Source organism: Nannobrachium achirus (genome assembly GCF_963921795.1).
Source record: "Nannobrachium achirus genome assembly, chromosome: 1".
NCBI lineage: Eukaryota > Metazoa > Chordata > Actinopteri > Myctophiformes > Myctophidae > Nannobrachium > Nannobrachium achirus.
This window is the reverse complement of record NC_137810.1, coordinates 78,827,787-78,850,477: the sequence shown is the minus strand read 5'-3', so window position 1 is coordinate 78,850,477 and position 22,691 is coordinate 78,827,787.

The window sequence follows — 22,691 nt, the reverse complement described above, 5'->3', positions numbered from 1 at the left end:
CTTTGGGTGAAAATATCGAAAACAGTTTTTCACAGACAGATAAAAGGGCCCCCTTTGATGTCTATGTGTGCATGTACCTTGGTGTTGCTGAATCCTTTGCTGGGAACACTCCCCTCTGGCCAGGCGAGGGTTTAGTTTATGGTTTGGGGGACGGGGAAGGACAGGGCTCTTCAACAGGGGGTTTTGGGACCAAATCTTGCTGTGCAACTTGGACCCCTTCCTTACTTCCTTCACAGGTCTTACCATTGATACTAATCGACTTCAGTGTAGCACAGTGGTTCTCAAATGTTTTACTTTCAAGGACCCTCATAACTCTGAGAGTGTACAAATGGAACCAAAATGGACCCTCCATTTGGTTTCATTTATGCATTTATGAGTCACAGACCTGTGAGGGGACATTACATTTTGGTTCCATTTGTACACTCAGAGTTACAGACCTGTAAGGGTCCATTTGGTTCCATTTGTACACTCTCAGAGTTACAGACCTGTAAGGGTCCATTTGGTTCCATTTGTACACTCAGAGTTACAGACCTGTAAGGGTCCATTTGGTTCCATGTGTACACTCTCAGAGTTACTGACCTGTAAGGGTCCATTTGGTTCCATTTGTACACTCAGAGTTACAGAGCTGTAAGGGTCCATTTGGTCCCCTCTCAAGGAACCATGGACCTTCCATTGCCAACATGCACAATATCAACACACTGACTCTGTCTGACCTGAATCATGTGAAGGAGGTTGTTGAAGTAAGGAACATTTCTGGTATTAATATTTATATATCAGTATTCATAATAGGGCTCAAGTGGTTAATTCATTATAGATTTTATTAAATAAATAAAAAAATAAAAAAATAAAAAAATAAATAAAATAAAATAAAATAAAATAAAACGAAACGAAACGAAACGAAACGAAATGAAATAAAATAAAATAAAAGGCACAGACCTAGGGTAAATGTATATTTAGTTAAGTGTCCACCTCTGCCTGCTGCCCATAGAAGGAGCTGCATGGCCTCGACAACACCGAGTTGTAATCTTATGTTTGGCAGGGAACGCCACAGATCAGCCCTACTGATCCTGAGCCTGAGCAGTACAATCACAACACAGTGCAGGCCAGCTTGAGGCCGCACCAATCTGATTACCAACACAGGCTGAGGTGGAAAGGAACTAAGTACCAGGGACGTGCAGAGAATGTTAAAGGACAACTTTGTTTTTTTACAAGGGTTCATATTTTAGATTGTAATTAGAGAATTACCCAGCCCAGCCCTACCCTCCCCTGCCCGTTCTTTGTATATACTATCTGTTTGTATAAACGTACTGTTTTTTGTTCTTTCTTTTTTGGAGCTGTGTGGAACACAAGCTCCCTATACGTGGCCGTGTGTGTGGGTCTTTCTGTCTGTCTCCGTGTCTCCGTGTCTCCGTGTCTGTCTGTAGCCTGCAGTAACCTTTTCTGACCACACATTTTAAGGGAGGGGCGCTGTTGCACACACACACACACACACACACACACACACACACACACACACACACACACACACACACACACACACACACACACACAAGCTCCACTTCGAACAGAGGTTCGATTTTCTTTTTTTTTTTACTGGCTATATACTGCATAGTACTGGGTTCTATTCGTCTGTCATTCAATGTTATATGAGATACTTAAATGGTTTCCTGTGGCGATAAGCTTAGTCTTTTCTAGGATCTCCTTTTAGTAGACCTTGTACCAGTGAACTGTACCGTCATGAAACTGTACCTTTTTCTATGCAAACTTCTAATAAAGTCTTCAATCAATCAAATCAATCAAAAGAAAAAGTCAGTGTTAAAATGTTTTCATTTGCTTCGTTCTATTGTTTTATCGTGTTTACCGTGCTAAAATGTGGGGCATGCGTACGCATGGGGGCATGCGTACAAGTGTCTTTTTAGACACAATAAGCCATCAGTTTCTTTATTGCTATACAGTAACACTTCTAGCCCCCATAAGTCACATCCAACCTTGGAAGGTTGCGTTGTATCTTGGGAATGGGCTTATTCTGTGTAAAATGACATATTTAGCCACTTGTACGCATGCCCCCAACCACTGAAATAAGAATCTCTAAAACAATAGAAAGAAGTAAATGAAATAATTTTAACACTCATCTTTTATATTCTTTAATTACAATCTAAAATATGAACTCTTGTTGTAAAAAAAAAACTAAAGTTTTCCTTTAAAGAGGCAGGGGCTGACATTTCTAAAAGGGCCTTTTGGTGAATATTGAAAATAGCCTAAACTAAGCATAATCAAGTCAATACTGGAGATGTGGCGTAACGGCATGGATTTCTACACAGAGAGGGCAATTCTTTCAACATAAGATTCTGCATTCAAGTTCAGGAGAGTTTGGACAAGGCAATTCTCTTGAATGCTGCCTTCAGGCATGGCATGGAAAGGGGGGGCGTTAGCATTTCTTTCACCATAGTAAAACTGCATTCATGGTCTGGAGAGGGCACTTTTTGCAGAAGGGTAAAAGGGCAGGGGCTCAAGCCCCCTTTGATGTCTATGTGTGCACGTGCTGGCTAAGTACGATCACTCAAATGCACTTAATTATTTTCTAATTTCCAATCAAATGGCTGCATTTGGAGCGACCCGCCTCACACCGCTCCTGATTGGTCGGTAAAATTTCGGAATTCAAAATGTACTCGAGTAAAAGTATGAGTGTTGGCATCAAAATGTACTTAAAGTGCCAAAAGTAAAAGTACAAAGTGTTTGCAAATAGCTGATCTACAAGCTCACACCGCGTCGCATTGCGACGCGTTGAGCTTGTAAATTGCCTATTTTCAAATAGCCACGGCATAAAACAGGGCTAATGTGGTTCATGTATGTTTTATAATATTTTAATTTGTATCTGCAAAGTAACTAGTAACTAAAGTTTTCAAATAAATGGTTTGTGGAGTAGCCTAAAAGTACAATATTTGGTTCCGAGATGTAGAGGAGTAGAAGTAAAAGTATTGGAAATTGGAAATACTTAAGTAAAGTACAAATACCTCAAAACGTAATAAATGTACTTACCACTGCCCGATAAAATGCATTGGCAGAATCTGCCCTCATAGGTAGAACAAAAGTGTGGTTGTGAGTGTGAAAAATGATTTAATCTAGTGAAAACAGCCGATCTACAAGCACACAACGCCTCGCACCGCGAGGCGTTGTGTGCTTGTAGATCTGCTGTTTTACTACTGTTGTGCGACAGCCTTGTGTGATGAAGCAGGGCTTTACTTTGCGAAGAAACGTACACATTTGAAAGGTTTCTTCCCGACGATATTTACACCCCCGTATTATGTTGGTGTGCCCATGGATTCTTGGGACATGAAAAGTGTGCCCATGCAGAAAAAAGGTTGAGAAACACTGCCTTACAGAGTATTTCTACATTGATACTTTTACTTAAGTAAAAATAATGAGAGTATTTCCATCACCACTGACTGACTGGAACAGGGTTTTAAAATGCTGGCACAGAGCAGCAGTTTGATGCCTGGCCAGATCTTGATAAGTCAGGGTCAGAGCTGAGATTACAGCTCCGGTACTTGCGGGAAAAAAACCTCAGCTCATGAAAGTAATTGTTCTTTTATTATCAGAGTGTTTGGGCCAATTTGCTTTTTGATAAGTTTATCGAGCAGGTTTTTTTTTTTTATGCGTTTATCATCTCAAGCTGTGCTCCAGTGGTGCAGTTCATAGTGGTGTAGTGGTTCCCAAACGCTTTCGCTCAAGAAAAGAACAGAAAGTTTGCCCGAGACCCAAAAAAAAAAACTATAGTGAAAATAGCAGCTTGCTGCTTCGTTCCGCGTTGTGACTTCTTAAAACTCTTTCATTTTGTAGAAATTATTCAATTGTTTTTTTAAAGCACCTTAAGGGCACGGTCACAGCACACTTTTGTTCTATCTATGACAGGGGTCTTCAACAGGGGGTCCTCCAAATCTTTGAGTGATAGAAACCTTATTTTTTTTCTCCTTTTTTATATTAACCACTTGAACCCTAACGTCCATATTCTGAGAACCTTAGCCAAAAAATAGCAGATCTTCAAGCTCACATAGATCGGCTATTTTTGGCAAAGAGCTTTGGTGTAGAGGGGGGAAAGAGAAGGCTCAGTGCAGAGTGAAAGGTCAAGTTTATTAAGTATTGACGGTTCAAGTGGTTAAATAACTGAAAACACAAATTGACATGAATCCAAAATACACTGATGATTGTGCTGTCAAACAATGAAACTATATGGAATCTATTTTAAGGTTGTGGGGGTCCCTGCTTCATCTCTCTCTCAACTAAGAGGTCCTTGGCCTGAAAACGTTGAAGACCCCCGCTCTAGCCTATAGTTTCACATTTTAGCATCATAGCAGGGAAACGCATTTGGCCCTTTTTTGGGGGCCAAAACTGGGCTGGACGTGATCATGTTTTCAAAGTGGGCAGGTGGTTAGAAAGTGTAGCTCTCTCCACCAAGGCTGAGTCCAGGATCCAGACCCACAGTTTGGGAAACCGGAGTCCAGTGGTTCCACTGACTTCAGAAACATGTGGGCTGAGCAGGGGTGTCTGGGCCCTGGGTAGATCAACTTTTGAAGCTTGTAGATCTGCTATTTTTGAAGAATCTTGAAAACTTGTGCAAGTCTTTGGATATTTCAAATAGGGATGGGACGATAAGCGATATTATAGTGATTAAAAAAAACACTTACGATAATTGTATCGTGTAGATTAAATTTATCGTGATATCGTCCTCCGTCATGCACTGGGATCAATTCACCTTTTATTTGCCAAGCTGCATATCCGGTACCACTTAAACCCTCTATAATTAGTTCCAGGGACCCCCCAGAAGCAAAGTTTTAGTTTCAAATATTCGCTTAAAAAATACATATATTCAAAGATTCGCACAAATTTTCACGACTTTTCAAAAATAGCAGATCTACAAGCTCGCAGCGCGGCACTCGGTGCCGCGCTGTGAGCTTGTATATCTGCTATTTTTCAATAGTTAAAGTATAAAACAATTCCAGGCCCCTTCACCTTGGGCCCTAGTAACTCAGTCCCACTCCCCCCCCCCCCCCCCGTGTGACGCCCCTGGTTCCACTGACTTCAGAAACAGAATGTGGGCTGGTGGCCTTGATGTTCAGATGAAGGCCGCGTGTCGTGTTTACACGGATTAAAACTGTGAAATCCTGGGTGTTGGTTTAACTGTGAGACCCACTGGCCCAGTGGACCCTCAGAATGAGAGGAACGCTCACAACTTCGTGATCACTCACTGACTTTTCATTTAGACCACCAGGATATAGTTGTAATACAAGATAAAAGATTCTATTGTGTTATAACCACTATCATAATCTATTATAGTGTATTATAATTATCATAGTAATACATTAATACTTTATAGTGTATTATAATCACAGTTATAATCCATTATAGTGTATTATAATTTAGGATAGTTGTAATACAAATTTATATTGTATTAAAATCACAGTTAAAAGGGTCAATTTGTTTCTTACCGATAGGGGTTCTTTTGTGTAATAGAAAATGTAGATATTTTTATGTGGTGCGGTGTGGTGTAGTGTGGTGCGGTGTGGTGTGGTGCTAAAGCTGCAGTCGAAAAGGGGCTATAGTGGCCCTCTCCATCATCAGAGTTGCCCACCCTTTATCTAGTACATAGGCCTACATGGGCAACTGGCGGCTCGGGGGCCACATGCGGTCCCCACCTTCACTTAATGAGGCCTGCATGGTTGATATTGGAGTACTAGTATTAAAATGTTATTGTATTTTTCATGTCCAATGTATTTGTATTTCAGTTCATCAAGTTAACATAAGAACATATAAATGCATTTGAAATTAACAAATACAAATTTTAAAAAAAAGTTACTTTTCAGGATTCCACTTCAAAAAAATGCAAAAATAGCCGATCTATACAAGCTCAAAACGCGTCGCATCATGCAGTTGCTCAAATAAAGAAATTGAAATTCTCTCTCTCTCTCTCTCTTTCTGTGTGTGTGTGTGTGTGTGTGTGTGTGTGTGTGTGTGTGTGTGTGTGTGTGTGTGTGTGTGTGTGTGTGTGTGTGTGTGCGCGCGCGCGCGCGCGTGTGTGTCGCAGCGGCGTAGCCAGGGGTAGGAAAGTTAGACTGAGGTAAGGGGGCCCTGGCTGCCAGGGCCCTCGAAAAGTCTGGAGTAAAACTTTTTTTCCCCCCCAATTATAATAAGAATTATTTTCAATATCATTTTTGTCTAAACTTAAAATTTCTGCCGCCGGAATAAAACCAATGAGCGACTGTTGTATTGGGTCTCTATATTTTGAACACCCCTACAGCCCAAAATGGTTTCTCCTGCTTCCACGTTGTTTTGAGACCTGTATTTGCTTTGCTGTTTGTGCTTCCGGTCCTGAAAGGATACGGAAAAGCTAACGTGCTTGCATCATGTTATGGTTGTGGAACTTTTCCGGATCAGTAGGTGTGCTCTAACACGGATACGATCATCTGCAGTACATGGAAAAGTATTTTTATTGGCTCTGTGAAAGCCAGCTGATTGCAATAATAGAGTCCACACGTGTGATCGATGAATGATGATGACTGAGACAGAACAACAGCGTGCGCCGACCGTTTTCTCTGCAAACTTTAATCGCAAACTAGAAACAACTACAAGAAGTCCTCATGCCTTCGCCGCCCAGAAAAAAGGTAAAATCTGGCCACCAGAAACTCATTGAGAAAAGAGAGAGAGAGAGAGAAGACAACAACAGGGAAAACAGCCCATTACACGTTTCTTCCCCAAAACAGGTGAGCAGTGTCACTGTGTCAGACTGTGTGTCAGTGCACCAAAAATAGCCGATCTACATGATCAGAAAACATGTCCTGACTTGTGTCGTGCATGCCGTGATGTGTGGGCTTGTAGATCTGCTACTTTTTTGTCATTTTACACCGTCATATGATGGACCATAAAGCTGCATAAATGATAAATTGCCTTTGTCAAATTGTAACACCAGACACCACATCTTTTTTATAGCAACAAATTATAAAGAGAGTGAGACAACATTAAAATAGAACAGTAAAATATAAACAAGTGAATGAAAGAAATAAAAAAAGTGTCCTCCTGCCCGAATAACAATAGCTTATTGATTGAAAGACAGAGAACACAGTACTTTGCATAGAATATCATTAATAATAAAAGGGAATAATACAAATAAATTGATGATGGAAGAGGTGTTTGGAAATTGCAATTGGAACATTGTGACTGATCAAAACACAATGAAAATATGATATATATATACACACCATTGTAGTAAAAAAGTGGTGTTACAATTTGACAAATAAGGTGAACATGATTCTTTTGACTGCCTTCAATCAAAGATCAGATGCATCATGAAACATGTGGCTCTCCTCAGTTTCAGAAACAACCATAGCCCCAGAGAGAGGAGCTGCACCAGCCTGGGGTCCCCCATCGTCTGATGATGATGATGAAGAAATAATAGGTGAGCTCATATATGGCAATTTAATTCATCATCATCATCATCAACATAATAAATATATAACAACCACCTGAGCAAGCATCACAAAACACATGACCCTCCTCCTCAGATGCAGAAACAGCCACAGAGAGAGAGAGGGGCAGTGCAGCAGCTGGTCCCCCATCGTCTGAAGATGAAAGTTGTGAAGGTGAGCGCATACTGTATATGGCAATTTAAAGGAGTTATAGTCATCTTTTTTCTTGAAAAACGGATGCTAAAATAGAAATAATGTCTCAAAAATATTTTATAAAAAAAAAAATCATATGTGTGTTTCTGTTCAAAAATTACAGCAGAAAGCCTAAAATAATGATAAAATAATCATTTTGCCATTGTTAGCCTGACTTGGTTTACCTGCTCACCTAAAAGAATAGAAGAGATTAGTTTATCATTATTTACAACCGACTAAGAAAGCATCACAAAACACATGACCCTCCTCCTCAGATGCAGAAACGGCCACAGAGAGAGAGAGGGGCGGTGCAGCAGCTGGTGCCGGTCCCCCATTGTCTGATGAAGATGATGGTTGTGATGAAGAAATGACAGGTGAGCGCATACTGTATATGGCAATATAAAGGAGCTAATAGTCAAAACGGATGCTAAAATGAAAATGTTTCAAAAATATTTTGTAAAAAAAAAAGATTAAGCTTCATACTGTAGGTGTTTCTGTTCAAAAATAACCACAAAAAGCGTAAAATAATTATAAAATAATCATTGTTAGCCTGACTTGGTTTACATCCCTTATCAATCCATATAAAAGAATAGAAGAGGAATGTAAACAAAGTCAAGCTGAAAAATGCCAAAATAATTATTTTATCATTATTTTATGCTTTTGAACAGAAACACATATGAAGCTTAATCTTTTTTTTATAAACTATTTTCGAATGCCCTCCTCCTCCTCAGATGCAGAAACAGCAACAGAGAGAGAGAGAGGCGCTGCAGCAGCCGGTGCCCCATCGTCTGATGAAGATGATGGTTGTGATGAAGAAATGACAGGTGAGCGCATACTGTATAATGACAATTTAAAGGAGCTAATAGTCAACTTTTTCTTGAGAAACGGATGCTAAAATAAAAATAATGTTTCAAAAATATATTTTTTAAAACATTAAGCTTCATGTGTGTTTCTGTTCAAAAATGACCACAGAAAGCATAAAATAATGATAAAATAATCATTTTGGCCATTGTTAGCCTGACTTGGTTTACATCCCTTATCAATCCATATAAAAGAATAGAAGAGGAATGTAAACAAAGTCAGGCTGGAAAAATTACAAAACGATTATTTTATCATTATTTTACGCTTTTCAACAGAAACACATATGAAGCTTAATAACTATTTTCGAATGCCCTCCTCCTCAGATGCAGAAACAGCCACATCGTCTGATGAAGATGATTTGGTGACAGAGGATGATGAAGTTGTGGCTACTGATGAGGATGTGGTGGTTACTGATGACTTGGCTACTGATGATGATGAAAATGAGGTGAGAGAGGATGATGAAGGTGTGGCTACTGATGATGAAGATGATGATGGAAAAGATGTGGTGGTTACTGATGGAGAAGACATGGCTACTGATGATGATGGAGAAGATGAGGTGGGAGAGGATGATGGAGACCAATATGATTATGGGGGTAGTGAGGATGAGCAGAGGGAGGAAGAGGTCAATCCAGAACCGCATTTAGCAGGGGACCCAGGACTATGGCCAGAGAATCTAACTAATAAACAGAGAGACAACATTGTTTGCAGATTGGCTAAGAGAGGTGCAGAAGAAAGAGACCTAACAAAAATGGCACTCAAAGATAAGGATGGCAAACCATTCCCAACATATCTTGATTTTTCAAAGTCAGCCAATGGCCGTGAGAAAACTAAAAGAGACTGGCTCATATATAGTGTAAGTGCAAAGGCTCTGTACTGCATCCCATGCATTCTGTTCTCTCATGAGCTAAAAAAGGCTTCCAAAAGTGCACTGAACAGCAAAGATGGAATGAAGTTAATGGACACCAAATGGAAACCTTTGTACATGAAACTACCAAAGCATGAGACAGACAGTTCCCATAAGCAGTGCTACTTGAAATGGAAATCACTGCAGCAGTCACTATTGGCAGCAACAGGAGTCGATAGTCACATTCAAAAACTAATGCAAACTGAAGTAGAGAAGCATAAAATGATTTTGGAGAGGCTTTTGCATGTGACTCTTCATTTGGCTTCAAGGAATCTTTCATTCAGAGGCCACACCTCAAAAGTATTGGTACCAAAGTGTACTTAAAGTACCAAAAAGGAAAGTACCCATTGTGCAGAATGTCCTGTTTCACAAGCTTAAATGTACAAATTAACTAGTTTTCAAATAATTGTAGTGGAGTACAATAATTGCCTTTGAAATGTAGTGTGGTTCTGAAATGTATTGGCTCTAAAATGCCCACCGGCGGGTCTTCTGGTTGGCAAAATCATCCATTAGATCATTAAAGTTCAATGTTTTAGCCAACTCGCTTTCGATGGAAAGCCTTGCCAGGCTGTTGAGCCGTTCCTGGCTCATAGTTGATCGCAGGTAGTTTTTAACAAGTTTTAATTTGCTAAATGCGCGTTCACCACCTGCAACAGTGACAGGCAAGGTGCAGAAGATGCGCAGTGCGACACACACATCTTTAAAGATGTTCACCAGCTGGGTCTTGTAGATGGCATTGAGGAGCTCAAGAGGGGACAGAGAGGGTGGAAATGTCTCCTTATATATCGTGCGCAGGTGAAGCATTTCGTTTACAAATTCCTTGGAAAGATCACTGGAGTATTTTTTTTGGAGTGTCTGGCATGCTGTCATCATTTCCTCTTCGGACATATCTGTCAGATTCAGAAGGGGTGAAAATGTTTGGCATATGTTTGCAGTGCTCTGGAATCTTGCTTTTAACTGGGAGATAATGCTATCCATTGCCACATAGAATATTTTATTTCTGAAAGTGTGTGCTGGACTCTCTGCTGCAGGTTCATCTTGCTCTTGCATACTCTCATCAGGCATGCGTTTCCTTTTCTTGGTACGTTTCGCTTCACAGGTAAATTTAGCAGGGATCTTCATTGATTTTGCCACTGTTTTGGCCTCTGAGAGCAGCGAGTCCCATTTGTCTCTAATTCCCTGCATTTCTTTATGCAGTCTGTTTATGTTTGCAGCTTGTCTGTCAAGAGAAATATCTCCTTCCTGAAGAATCTTGCTGCGATTCTCAATACACTGAAAGACCTTGACCCACACAGTCAGAAGGACAACAGCATCGAAGGACTGGAAATATTTTGAAAGACCGCTGACCTCAGAACTGGCTTCATCTGTCAGATTGCATTCTGTTAATACACATTCCAGTGCCTTAATGATAGAGGGCAAGCGTCTAGCCACAACTTTAACAGCAGCAATGCGTGCACTCCATCGAGTCTCAGAGAGGGAATGGAGAGAGCACCCCGTCTTACTCTTCAATATTTGCCATCGCTCTGGGCTAGCACTGAAGAAGTTGTATAGTCGATTAACGCAACCAAAAAATGTTTTGACTTCAGTACATGATGCAGCTGCATGTACACCCACCAGGTTAAGGGTATGGGAAGCACAGGGCGAGTATGTAGCAAGAGGATTGGCTTTTAAAATCTGAGCTTGGACTCCTTTCACCTTTCCTGACATATTGGCCCCGTTGTCATATCCTTGACCTCTACAGTCCTCTAACGGTATGCCATTGTCTTGCAATGAAACTATAATCATTTCTGAAATATCCTTGCCTGTCTTTTTGTTAAATTGTGTGAATTGAATGAACCTCTCAGTTATCTTCCAAACACCAGTGATAGCAACACCACTGTCTTCACCACTCTCTTTGTCTTCTTCTCGATGTACAAATCTTACCATTATCACATTCTGTTCAGTGTGAGAGATGTCTGGTGTTGCGTCACATATCACAGAGTAATAGATTGCACTTTCTCTTTGATCCAGAATTGTGTTTAGCACTCTCTTGCCACAGAGATCAATGAACTCATTCTGTGTGCTAGCACTTAGATAATGAGTTAACCGTGAACCTTTCTCGTGTTGCCTTACTTTTTCTAAGTGCTCATGTAAAACATGATCATAACGTTCCAACATCTCAAGACTGCCAAGAAAATTACCATTATGGACATCATCTAATATTGAGGTGTGGCCTCTGAATGAAAGATTCCTTGAAGCCAAATGAAGAGTCACATGCAAAAGCCTCTCCAAAATCATTTTATGCTTCTCTACTTCAGTTTGCATTAGTTTTTGAATGTGACTATCGACTCCTGTTGCTGCCAATAGTGACTGCTGCAGTGATTTCCATTTCAAGTAGCACTGCTTATGGGAACTGTCTGTCTCATGCTTTGGTAGTTTCATGTACAAAGGTTTCCATTTGGTGTCCATTAACTTCATTCCATCTTTGCTGTTCAGTGCACTTTTGGAAGCCTTTTTTAGCTCATGAGAGAACAGAATGCATGGGATGCAGTACAGAGCCTTTGCACTTACACTATATATGAGCCAGTCTCTTTTAGTTTTCTCACGGCCATTGGCTGACTTTGAAAAATCAAGATATGTTGGGAATGGTTTGCCATCCTTATCTTTGAGTGCCATTTGAGTGCCATTTTTGTACTTTTATTTTTTATTTTTTTAATTCCAGGCTTATACTTGTAACAGAGTTTTCTGTATCGATACATAAAACAAATATTTGAGTTGATCACCACTGATAGTTGGTGTTCTGTTCTGCTAATAAACATTTTTGACTCTTGAAGTAGTTTCAGTTGTCCTTTATATGGTCATCGCTATGTCAATGTACAGTAGGGGTTTTCTTTCTTTTTCTTATGCCCTGGGATTGGGAATAATAACCAAAACAAAACTTGTGTGCCCCTCCTAAAGTCAGATGTGTACCCTGCAAAAGCTATTCAGGAATCATTTTTATAATATATCATTAAATAAGAATAAAGCAAACATATTTATATAGACACTAACAGTTATTTACTGCCATTGACGAAAACATCTTCTCATTCTGTTTTTGGCCACTAGATGGTAGTCTTCCCTAAGGTATGAGTGACCAGTTTCTCCCTTCTCCTGGGTGTCATATACTTCAGTAGATCATGTGACCGCAAAAAGTACATTCCTTTGTCGATTGATTGATTGAAGACTATTAGAAGGTTGCATAGAAAAAGGTACAGTTTCATGAGGGTACAGTTCACTGGTACAAAGTCAACTAAAAGGAGATCTAGGAAAGCACTTGGCTTATTTACACAGGAAACCATTGAAGTAGCTCATATAACATTGAATGACAGACGGATAGAACACGTGATGATTCCCCCTTCTGTGTGAGTGTGTCTGTGTCTCCCCTATTATGCAGGAATAAATGTGCTGAGGCAATCAGGGCTACGGTATCATTGTGAGACCTGTCATTCAAACAGTAACAAAGTGTTGCCGGTTGGCCGGTTCTCCGCTAGCGTGGTGGGGCCCATACAGATTCCTGGTCCAGGGGCCCAGAATTTCTGGCTACGCCCCTGTGTGTGTGTATGTGTGTGTGTTGCGCGCAGAGCTCATGTGACGGAGGGTGGAACTTGACACCACGGGCTTAAAAAAACACACGCACAAAAAACCCGACTCAAAACACAGACACACACGCACACGCACACGCCGCGCGCACGCACATCTGCACCGCACGCGCGGAGCCCGCGAGCCTCGATCGTTGACAGCTCACATCTGTCTCTGAGGGAGAGAGAGAGAGAGAGCGAGCTCGGATCAGTTTGCGGGACAGATCGCGTCACGCACACACACACACGGCACTGAGCTCCTCGATCCATGATGCATGTTTTCCCTGTTCTAGGATAATAACTCTCATCATCTGTGACATGTTATCGTGACTTTTACCCTGCCTTTTCTCCTGGAAGGAAAACTTAAATATCAACGGAATTACATTTTTTTTCTTCTTTTTTTTCTTTTTTAACAATGCCTGCGTGCGTTTTGGATTGAAAGCGCCAGCCATGCTGCCGTGTATAAACCTGGACTCAGCACGCAGCAGAAAAAGCACGCCGTTTGGGATTAATATATGCGTGTTGCTGTTGTTAATATCGCCGTCGTCCCCTGTGGATTATTTGGATCGCTGTTTTCAGCCGCATTCCGGAGCAGCAGCGGCATCGGAGGAGGAGAGCCTCTCCTTTACGCGCTGTTTACGCATTTTACGCTCATGATTGGAACGGGGACCAGAGTCGGCAAAGGTAATGATAAATGATCAGTACTTTTACAGGGTAACAGGTAGCATGAGCATGAGCATGTAGATCTGCTATTTTCACAATTCCTGCCTCTGACAATATGGCCAATGTTTAATTTGTCATTTTAGAGGTAGCCTATTATTAAGTCATTCAAATAATTGTCACTTAAGAAATGTGGAGACCTTGTCTATACACTTGCACTTTATCTTGGTTTGTTAAGTGAGAAAACACATTAAGTTAATCATCTGGGGACCGCCAAAATACTTTGGGGGCCCCCCCTAGCCTGGGGTCCCGACGCACAGGTTTAGAACCATTGTTTTACACGATCTAAATTATATTTAGCTACAATATATATCAATCAATGATTTAACTCTGAGAGAGCGCATGCAGATGGAACCGAATTCGGTTCCATTTTGCACACTCTCAGAGTTGGGTTACAAATTGGATTAATTAACGTGTAGAGTTACTGGATTAAGAACAGTTTATCCGGGTCATATAAACGCATGCATGGCGTGGGTTGTTTCATGGCTGTCGCTTGCAGAAAACATCGGGCAAGCGACATAGGTGGAGAGCCGCCTCATTGCATTCATTATAGTTAAGGCATCAGTACGGTATAGCATTTAAATAGACAAGCTGTTGCTCGCGTTCAAACTTGGATAGTTTTGGCTATAGGCCTAATCGTGGACTGCTGCATGCTTGTTATAGCCTATAGGCCTACCCCTAATAGGCCTAGCTTATTACATTTGGATTCCGGAACATAGGCTAGGCTTTACCACATTATACATTATATCAGACCAGTAAGACTCCCTAATCGGGAGATAAGCGACCGTAGGTCACATGTATACACAGGGAGTAGGGAGTAGTGTCCCCAAAAAATGTGGAGGGATCCATGTTGATGACATGAGTGTAGACATACTGTGTAGCGAGTTTCGTGATAATAGGGGAGAAATTGGAGGAGCAGTGTCCAAAAATGTGCTTTGAAAAATCGGCCTGAAGGTGGCGCTATATGGGACAGATCCATGTTGATGACATGAGTGTAGACATACTGTGTACCGATTTGAGTGATTTTAGGGGCAAAATTGTAGGAGCAGTGTCCAAAAATGTGTTTTGCAAGAATCGGCCTCATGGTGGCGCTAGAAGAGGTCCATGTGAGAAATGAGGGGTGGGGTCTCCGCCCCGCAGAGGCGGACGAATAGGTACCGGCCCCGGCTCTCCCGGACGCTCCTAGCCCGAGTTACGGCATTTTATGTGCGCTGCAGTGGCAGGGGGTCCTCCATTGGGGGCGCCACCACTTTTGCATCCGTTCTGGAGCACCAGGAGTCGGTGGTCCCCGGGAATTCCCCGTGAGCAGCCCCGTTGGGGTGGTCATTTGGTCATTTTTGCACGTTTGGTCATTTTTTACATCTGGGGGTCCCCCAGGGACCTGGGGGTCCCTGGGGCTCCGGGGGTCCTTGGAGGTTGTAGTTTGGCAGGCAAGGAGTGTGTGTGTAAAATCTGGCATGGATGGGGGCAACGGTTGTGGAGATATGAGCAGGGCAAAAGTGTGACGGACTCACGGACTGACGCACGGACAGCCGGTGGAGCTTTTGATAGTAAATGCGACCTATGGTCGCAATCAACTTCAGTTCATTGTCACTTTGAGTGTGATACAGGCTATATGCGTGAAGTGTGTGTGTGTGTGTGTGTGTGTGTGTGTGTGTGTGTGTGTGTGTGTGTGTGTGTGTGTGTGTGTGTGTGTGTGTGCGCGCGCGCGCGCGCGCGCGTGCGTGCGTGCGTGCGTGCGTGCGTTCGTTCGCGTGTGTGTTTACCATACTTTATTTGGTTAAGTGGCTTGATTTCGATAAGTGTAATTGGATATAGCCTATAATAGTTAGAACTTATAAGTGTGCTCAACTTAATGGTAACCATTCAGAAGAATGGCCACATGAGAAGTCTGTTATGCAGCTAAACATTAAATTGCTATTCTTTCTCCAAAATGTTAAATGAATGGTTTTAATAAGCTGTATGTGTTATGATTTGAATATGCTTCAACAGTTGACATTTAAGGCGGAGGCCTAATATTTCAACAATTGCTACACAATGTGATGTGGATGCAGTCTTAATGGGCATAAACCATGTACATTGAAGGCAGGGTAGGGGTGTCGCACCACATTCTGGGCCCTGGGTATACAAGGATTCACTGCAGGCCCCCCACGAATGTTCTTCATAGGGGGAGGGGGTTTAACCCATTTAGAATGGGAACGCATTACGCATTATTTTATGCTTTGACTATTGAAAAATAGCAGATCAACAAGCTTGTAGATCTGCTGTTTTTGAAAAATCGTAAAAAAGTCTTTGAATATTTCAAATCCTTCTAAGGTTTTTTTCTTCTTTGTCAGTGGTATTACATTTCTTTCACGTCAAAGACCCCCAAAATGTATTTGGTCACGGACCCCCATCTCAACATATTGAGCAATATTTTCTTCTGGGGGGATTAACCCATTTAGACTGGGGGCGCATTATTACGCATTATTTTGTGCTTTAACTACTGCAAAATGGCAGATATAAAAGCTCACAGCCGCGCTCGCAGCGAGCTTGTACTGTAGATCTGACATGAGGCATGACACACACACGGACGGACAGACAGACATGATCTGCAGGTTTTCAATCAACTCTCTCTCTCTCCCTCTCCCTCTCCCTCTCTTTCTCTCTCTCTCTATCTTGCTCCCTCTCTCTCCTCTCTCTCTCTCTCTCTCTCTCTCTCTCTCTCTCTCTCTCTCTCTCTCTCTCAGAGAAGGTGAAGACACTTTGTTATGCCTGTGTGTCATGCACATAATCGGTAGTTCACCGAAGACAACCGATGTACAAGCTCGCAGCATGTCTCCATGAGAGGCGTTGTGCACTCTTGCACATTGGCTGCTTTCCTGCAGGTGACACCGGACTATGAAAGTGAGGCGTAAAGCCAGCGGGCCAGATGGACACAGAGCTTTGTCACTATGACAATGTGACAATGTGTTTTTTGAGAAGTGCCTTCCTGCAGCTGTTAGCTGATGGCAGAGCTCTTAATAATCAGCCATGGGTCCACCAGGTTCACATACTACTAGGACATCATAAAAGATCATGTATTCAATTTGTTTTACGTGTAGCAATGGGGATTCTGGTTGGGTGACAATTACAAACAGGGGTGATATCAACATGTCCCTAGTTAGTGTCAAAGAGTCCTTGAGCAAGACAACCCTTAATTGCTCCCGGTGAGCAGGTTGGTGCCTTGCATGGTTTCCTCTGCCATCAGTGTATGCATGTGTGTGTGAATGGGTCAAAGTAATGCACAATCTCTGTAAAGCGTCTTGGCTGAAGGCGCTATATAAATGCGACATTTTTACCCAGACAAGATGTGTCCGTGGCAAGACAGTTTTTTTTTACCTTATTTTCAGTTCAATTTCTATACCACTGATTTACTATGACACTATGGCACATCAGGAGTCCGTCAGTACAGTGGTTCTCAAACCAAAACCTTTACAAGGACATTTTCAAATAAGCTGTAATGGTCCATTCCTCCACAGAACGCCAAAGGTCCCTCAACCCACTCGCAGGGGCGTCAATTGGGTATGGCAGGGGTATGCGGCTGCCATACCCTCCGTCCAGGGGGGAAAATACAAGTTACTTTTAAATATAAATCCATATATATCTCTTTGTCTACTGTGCTGGTTATTATGTTGTTAAATTACAGTAAAATAACTACAAATGCAACATTTCACAACATGGTCACTTTAACAAGGTATTATAATTATATTTTCCACACTTGTATTCTCCCCATCTTGACAATATGGTATATTCCCAGGTTCCGCAGGTCAGCTGCACAGGTGCAATGCATATTGTTAATTGTGGCACGTTTACTAACATGCCAAGTTTAGATGCACTTGAACAACCGTTCCAGGCTGCCATATCCAGCCCAAGAAACCATAGAAACTAGGGGAAAAAATTTAAATGTATTCTTAAAATAAATGTATCATGCCTGTTGTCTTACACGCGCGCCTGTAAGACATCATGCCTGGTGTCTTACACGCGCGCCTTCGCGCGCGCGTAAGACACCAGTCATGTTGTCATACCTTAGCCTTTTCTGAACTGATGCCACTGCCCACTAGCCCACAGCACTAGCAGTATACATATAGGGCTAGCCCTGTCTCTTAGTAATACATGTGTCCATGGCAAAAATAGAATGTTTACAAACCATAAAGCCAAGGGAAGAGAACAAATTGTCTGATACTGTTGTATTGGGAGCTGACCACTGCACAGTATGATACGGTTGCACTGGGAGCTTATATGATGATATTGACGCTTATTTTGGACATTTTGGGACTATTTTGGAGAGAATAAATCTGACTATAACCACGTACAAATCCCAAATAGGGACACCAGGTTAATGACCGCGAGGCGTTGTGTGCTTGTAGATCTGCTGTTTTCACTACTTTTGTGCGACGGCCTTGTATGATGAAGCAGTGCTTTGCTTTGCGAAAAAATGTACAAATTTGAAACTTGGAGATACGAGGTTTCTGTCCTACAGTGACGATTTACTTTGTTGGCCGCCCAGCCCCCAAAATGGAACGAAGGCCAACAATTTATTTTTATTTTTTCCTAATGGCCGGCCTGGACCGGCCGGGAATGAACCTGCTGTTCGGGAGTTGTCCCGCTTTTCCCAATGGCCAGCACGTCCACCTGTTTGAGACTCTGGCTTCCACCAGTGGTGGAAGAAGAGTACTCACATGTTTTACTTAAGTAAAAGTATCAATACTGCAATGCAGATCTGTTACAAGTATTCAAAATGCACTTGAGTAAACATACAAATGTATTGGCATCGAAATATACCTAAAGTACCAAAAGTAAAAGTACTCAGCATATTGTGCAGAATTCCCCCATTTCGCAAGTTCAAAATGTATAAAACATCTTTTGAAAATAGCTCAACATGCCATTGTGAGCTTGTAGATCTTCCAAAATGGCCGAAATCTATGCAGGGCTGACGTAGTTCATGTTTGTAAGCCTAATAATAATAATGAAAATCTACAAAGTAACTAGTAACCAAAGTGTTCATATAATTGCAGTGGAGTAAAAGTACAATGTTTTCCTCTGAGATGTAGTGGAGTAGAAGTAAAAGTATTGAAAATTGGAAATAGTAAATCGTAAATAGTAAAGTAAAAGTGCCTCAAAATAGAAGTACAGTACTTCAGTAAACACCGAAGCCCCTTTTTGACTGCAGCTTTAGCACCACACTATACCACACCACACCACACCACTTAAAATATCTACATTTTCCATAACACAAAAGTATCCCTATCGGTAAGAAACTGTTTTAACTGTGATTATAACACAATATAACATTGTATCACTATCCTCATTATAATGCACTATAATGGATTATGACTATGATTATAACACACTATAAAGTATGAATATATTACTATGATAATTATATTTCACTATAATAGATTATTAACAGTTATTATAACACAATATAATCTATTATCATGTATTACAACTATATCCTGGTGGTCTAAATGAAAAGTCAGTGAGCGATCAGTCATTATGAAGTGTTTGCCCCTGGTTGGCCTAGCTCAGACCTACTCTAGAGTGGATACTTTTTACTACCACTTTCACACCACTCTACCCAGATCCTTGTAGTGGAAAACCTGGCACAAGTGGGTGGAGTGGAGTGGTGTGGTGTTGGGCCATGTCAGTGGAAAGGGGGCTTTACTTAGTTACTTTACCTGTCTTCAAAGCCCCTCCAGGCTGGTGGTGTGAGGTGACATTACAGAGAGTTATGGACTGACATTATGATGTTAGGCTCTTTATTACAGCCTGCGCTGTGCTAATCAGGGACGTGCTGGGCCCCTGATTCAGCCCGGGGAAAAGAGTTGTAGAGGCCCTCATTGCGCGCTATAGAGAGAGATCTCTCTCTATAGCGCTGCAGCTACTCAAAGATTTGCCTTGGGGAAGACGGAGAAGGAGATCAGCCAGAGAATCGGAGCAGCAGGAGCGGTTTTGCAGTCGCTGAATCGCACTGTTGTGAAGAAAAAAGAGTTGAGCCGTAAGGCAAAGCTCTCTGTCTTTCGAGCAATATTCGTTCCCACTCTCACCTATGGTCATGAAGTGTGGGTCATGACCGAAAGTATAAGGTCTCGGGTACAAGTGGCCGAAATGAGTTTTCTCAGAAGGGTGGCTGGTATCTCCCTTAGAGATAGGGTGAGAAGTTCAATCACCCGAGAGAGACTTGGAGTAGAACCGCTGCTCCTTCACTTGGAAAGGAGTCAGCTTAGGTGGTTCGGGCATCTAGTACGGATGCCCCCCGAGCAACTTCCTAGGAAGGTCCTCGATGCACGTCCCACTGGGAGGAGACCCCGTGGCAGACCTAAGACCAGATGGAAGGATTATATCTCCAGACTGGCCTGGGAACGCCTCGGTATACTCCCAGAGGGAGTGGAGGAAGTTGTGCAGGATAAGGAAATCTGGAGGTCTCAGTTGGAACTGTTACCCCCGCGACCCGATTCCGGATAAGCGGTTGAAGTTGGATGGATGGATGGATGGACAAGTGACAAGCCAGTGGGCCAATTACATGAGTTATATTTTGTTGTTGTCGGGTGGAAACCTTGTATGTCCAAAACCGTTTGTTTTGTATTTATCATTTTAAAAATGATTTAAACTAGTGAAAACAGCTGATCTACAAGCACACAACGCCTCGTACCGCGGGGCGTTGTGTGCTTGTAGATCTGCTGTTTTCACTACTTTTGTGCGACTGCCTTGTATGATGAAGCAGGTCTTTGCTTTGCAAAACAATTTACAAATTTGAAACTTGGAGATACAAGGTTTCTGCCCGACAGTGACGATTTACTTTGTTGGCCGCCCAGCCCCCAAAATGGAATGAAGGCCGATATTTTATTTTAAATTTTTTCCTAATGGCCGGCCTGGACTGGCCGGGAATGAACCGGCCGTTTGGGAGTTGTCCCGCTTTTCCCAATGGCCAGCATGTCCCTGGTGCTAATGATCTGTGCTGCTTTCACACTAATGCAAATCACAAGTGGTTGAAGAAATATCTTGACTTAAGTAAAAGAAGATACTTTGTTGAAACAGTGTATGCCTATTTAATTAAAAAGGACAATGATATTGGCAGAATAGGCTTAAATATTGCAAGGAAATGTACTCATTATGCAGAATGTTACATTTCATAAGTAAAAATAAATAAATTAAATGAATCTACAAGCTTACAATGTGTCACATAACGTAAACTTAGAGCGGTCAAACAATTGGAGTGGAGTAAAAGTACATTTTGCCTCTGAGAGATGTAATGGAGTAGAATTATAAATGATTCATGTTTAAGAAAAATGGAAATCCATCTGTTAAGTAAAAGTACCTCAGGATTGTGTGTAATTACACTACTTGAGTGAATGTACTTTGTTACTTTCCAGCAGTGTTTGTAAATGTGAAACATGTCCAGTGTTCGGTTCACGTTAGGCTGTTTAGACCAGGGGTCTTCAACGTTTTCCTAAGGACCCCTTAGTTGAGAGAGAGATGAAGCAGGGACCAACACAAACTTTTCATAGATTCCACATATTTCATTGTTTGACAGCACGATCATCAGTGTATTTTGGATTCATGTCAATTGTTTTCAGATATTTAACCACTTGAACCGTCAATACTTAATAAACCTGACCTTTCACTCTGTACTTAGTCTGCTCTTTTTCCCCAATAGCCGAAGAAATAGAATAGAAAATAGCCGATCTACAAGCTCACAACGCCTTGCACTGCGCCTGTGTGAGCTCAGAATATGGACGCTAGGGTTCAAGTGTTTAATATCAAAAAGGAGGAAAGAAAAGATTCTATCACACAAAGATTGAATGGAGGACCCCCTTTAGTGACTCTGAGGACCCCCTAGGGCAGGGGTTTTCAAAGTGGGTGACGGGGCACCCTTGGGGTGCCGCGAGATCATTTGGTAATATTTGGAATTTATGTCAACACTTACACAAAATAATATTTGGTATCATTTTAAACTTATGGTACAGTTATTTTCAGTAGGTTTTGACCAAAATGGTAATTATCTCAATGTTTTCCTTGCGACATAATCCCTAAAATATGCCATGAATATAAGGTACTGGGAGTGAAAATTATGAATGTCATGTAGGTAATATTATAATAATGTAGGGCTGCCTCGGATGAAAAATATATTTATAGGGGTGCCCTGAGCCAAAAAAGTTTGGGAACCACTGCCCTAGGGGTCCCGGACCCCTGTTGAAGACCCCTGTGGTCGGGGAGCCACAGGCCAAAAGCTCAAAGAATAGGGTTTTACCTGTGACGTCATGACATACTTTTTATTTTAGTTTTTTCTATTAATTTGGTCATTAAGGTACACAGAATGAGAGGCCTGCTCTGCTGGAAACATTGCGAAAAAAAAGTCATGGAGATTTGTATATTTTCACTGTCCCACTGACTCATGCACGTGTGTGTGTGTGTGTTCAAGTTTCCCCCTGTCAGAGATAAGCCCCACTGTCAGATAGACGCCTCTGTTTGCAGTGAAAACAAGTGTGCAGCATAGTGGCATTGCTGTACATGAACAATGCTGTAATACAGATAGAGCTCCAACTTTTTGAACCAAAACAAAACTTTTCTTTTATCACTTACATCAGTCTTTCTCAAACTTTCAGATGTTAAGGTCTCCCCTTAACTCTGACAGTGTACACATTTGTACACTGTCAGAGTTACAGACTTAAGGTCTTTACACACCGGTGGCGAATTGGTGAATAGCGAATTTCGCTTTTTTTAAAAAACCTTATAAAGTCAATGCAAGCTCCACACCGACCGTACATTTTGAAAAAGCAAAAAAGTTATTTATTCGCTCTTGTCTCTCTGTATCAAATCAAGCTCACTCTATCCTAATTAAAGAGAGAGAGAGAGGACATGGGGCTGTCAGTGGTGGAGTGTAGGCCTACTTGAAGTTCTTACTGGTAAAAGTATGGTTTAAGTAAGGTATATGTT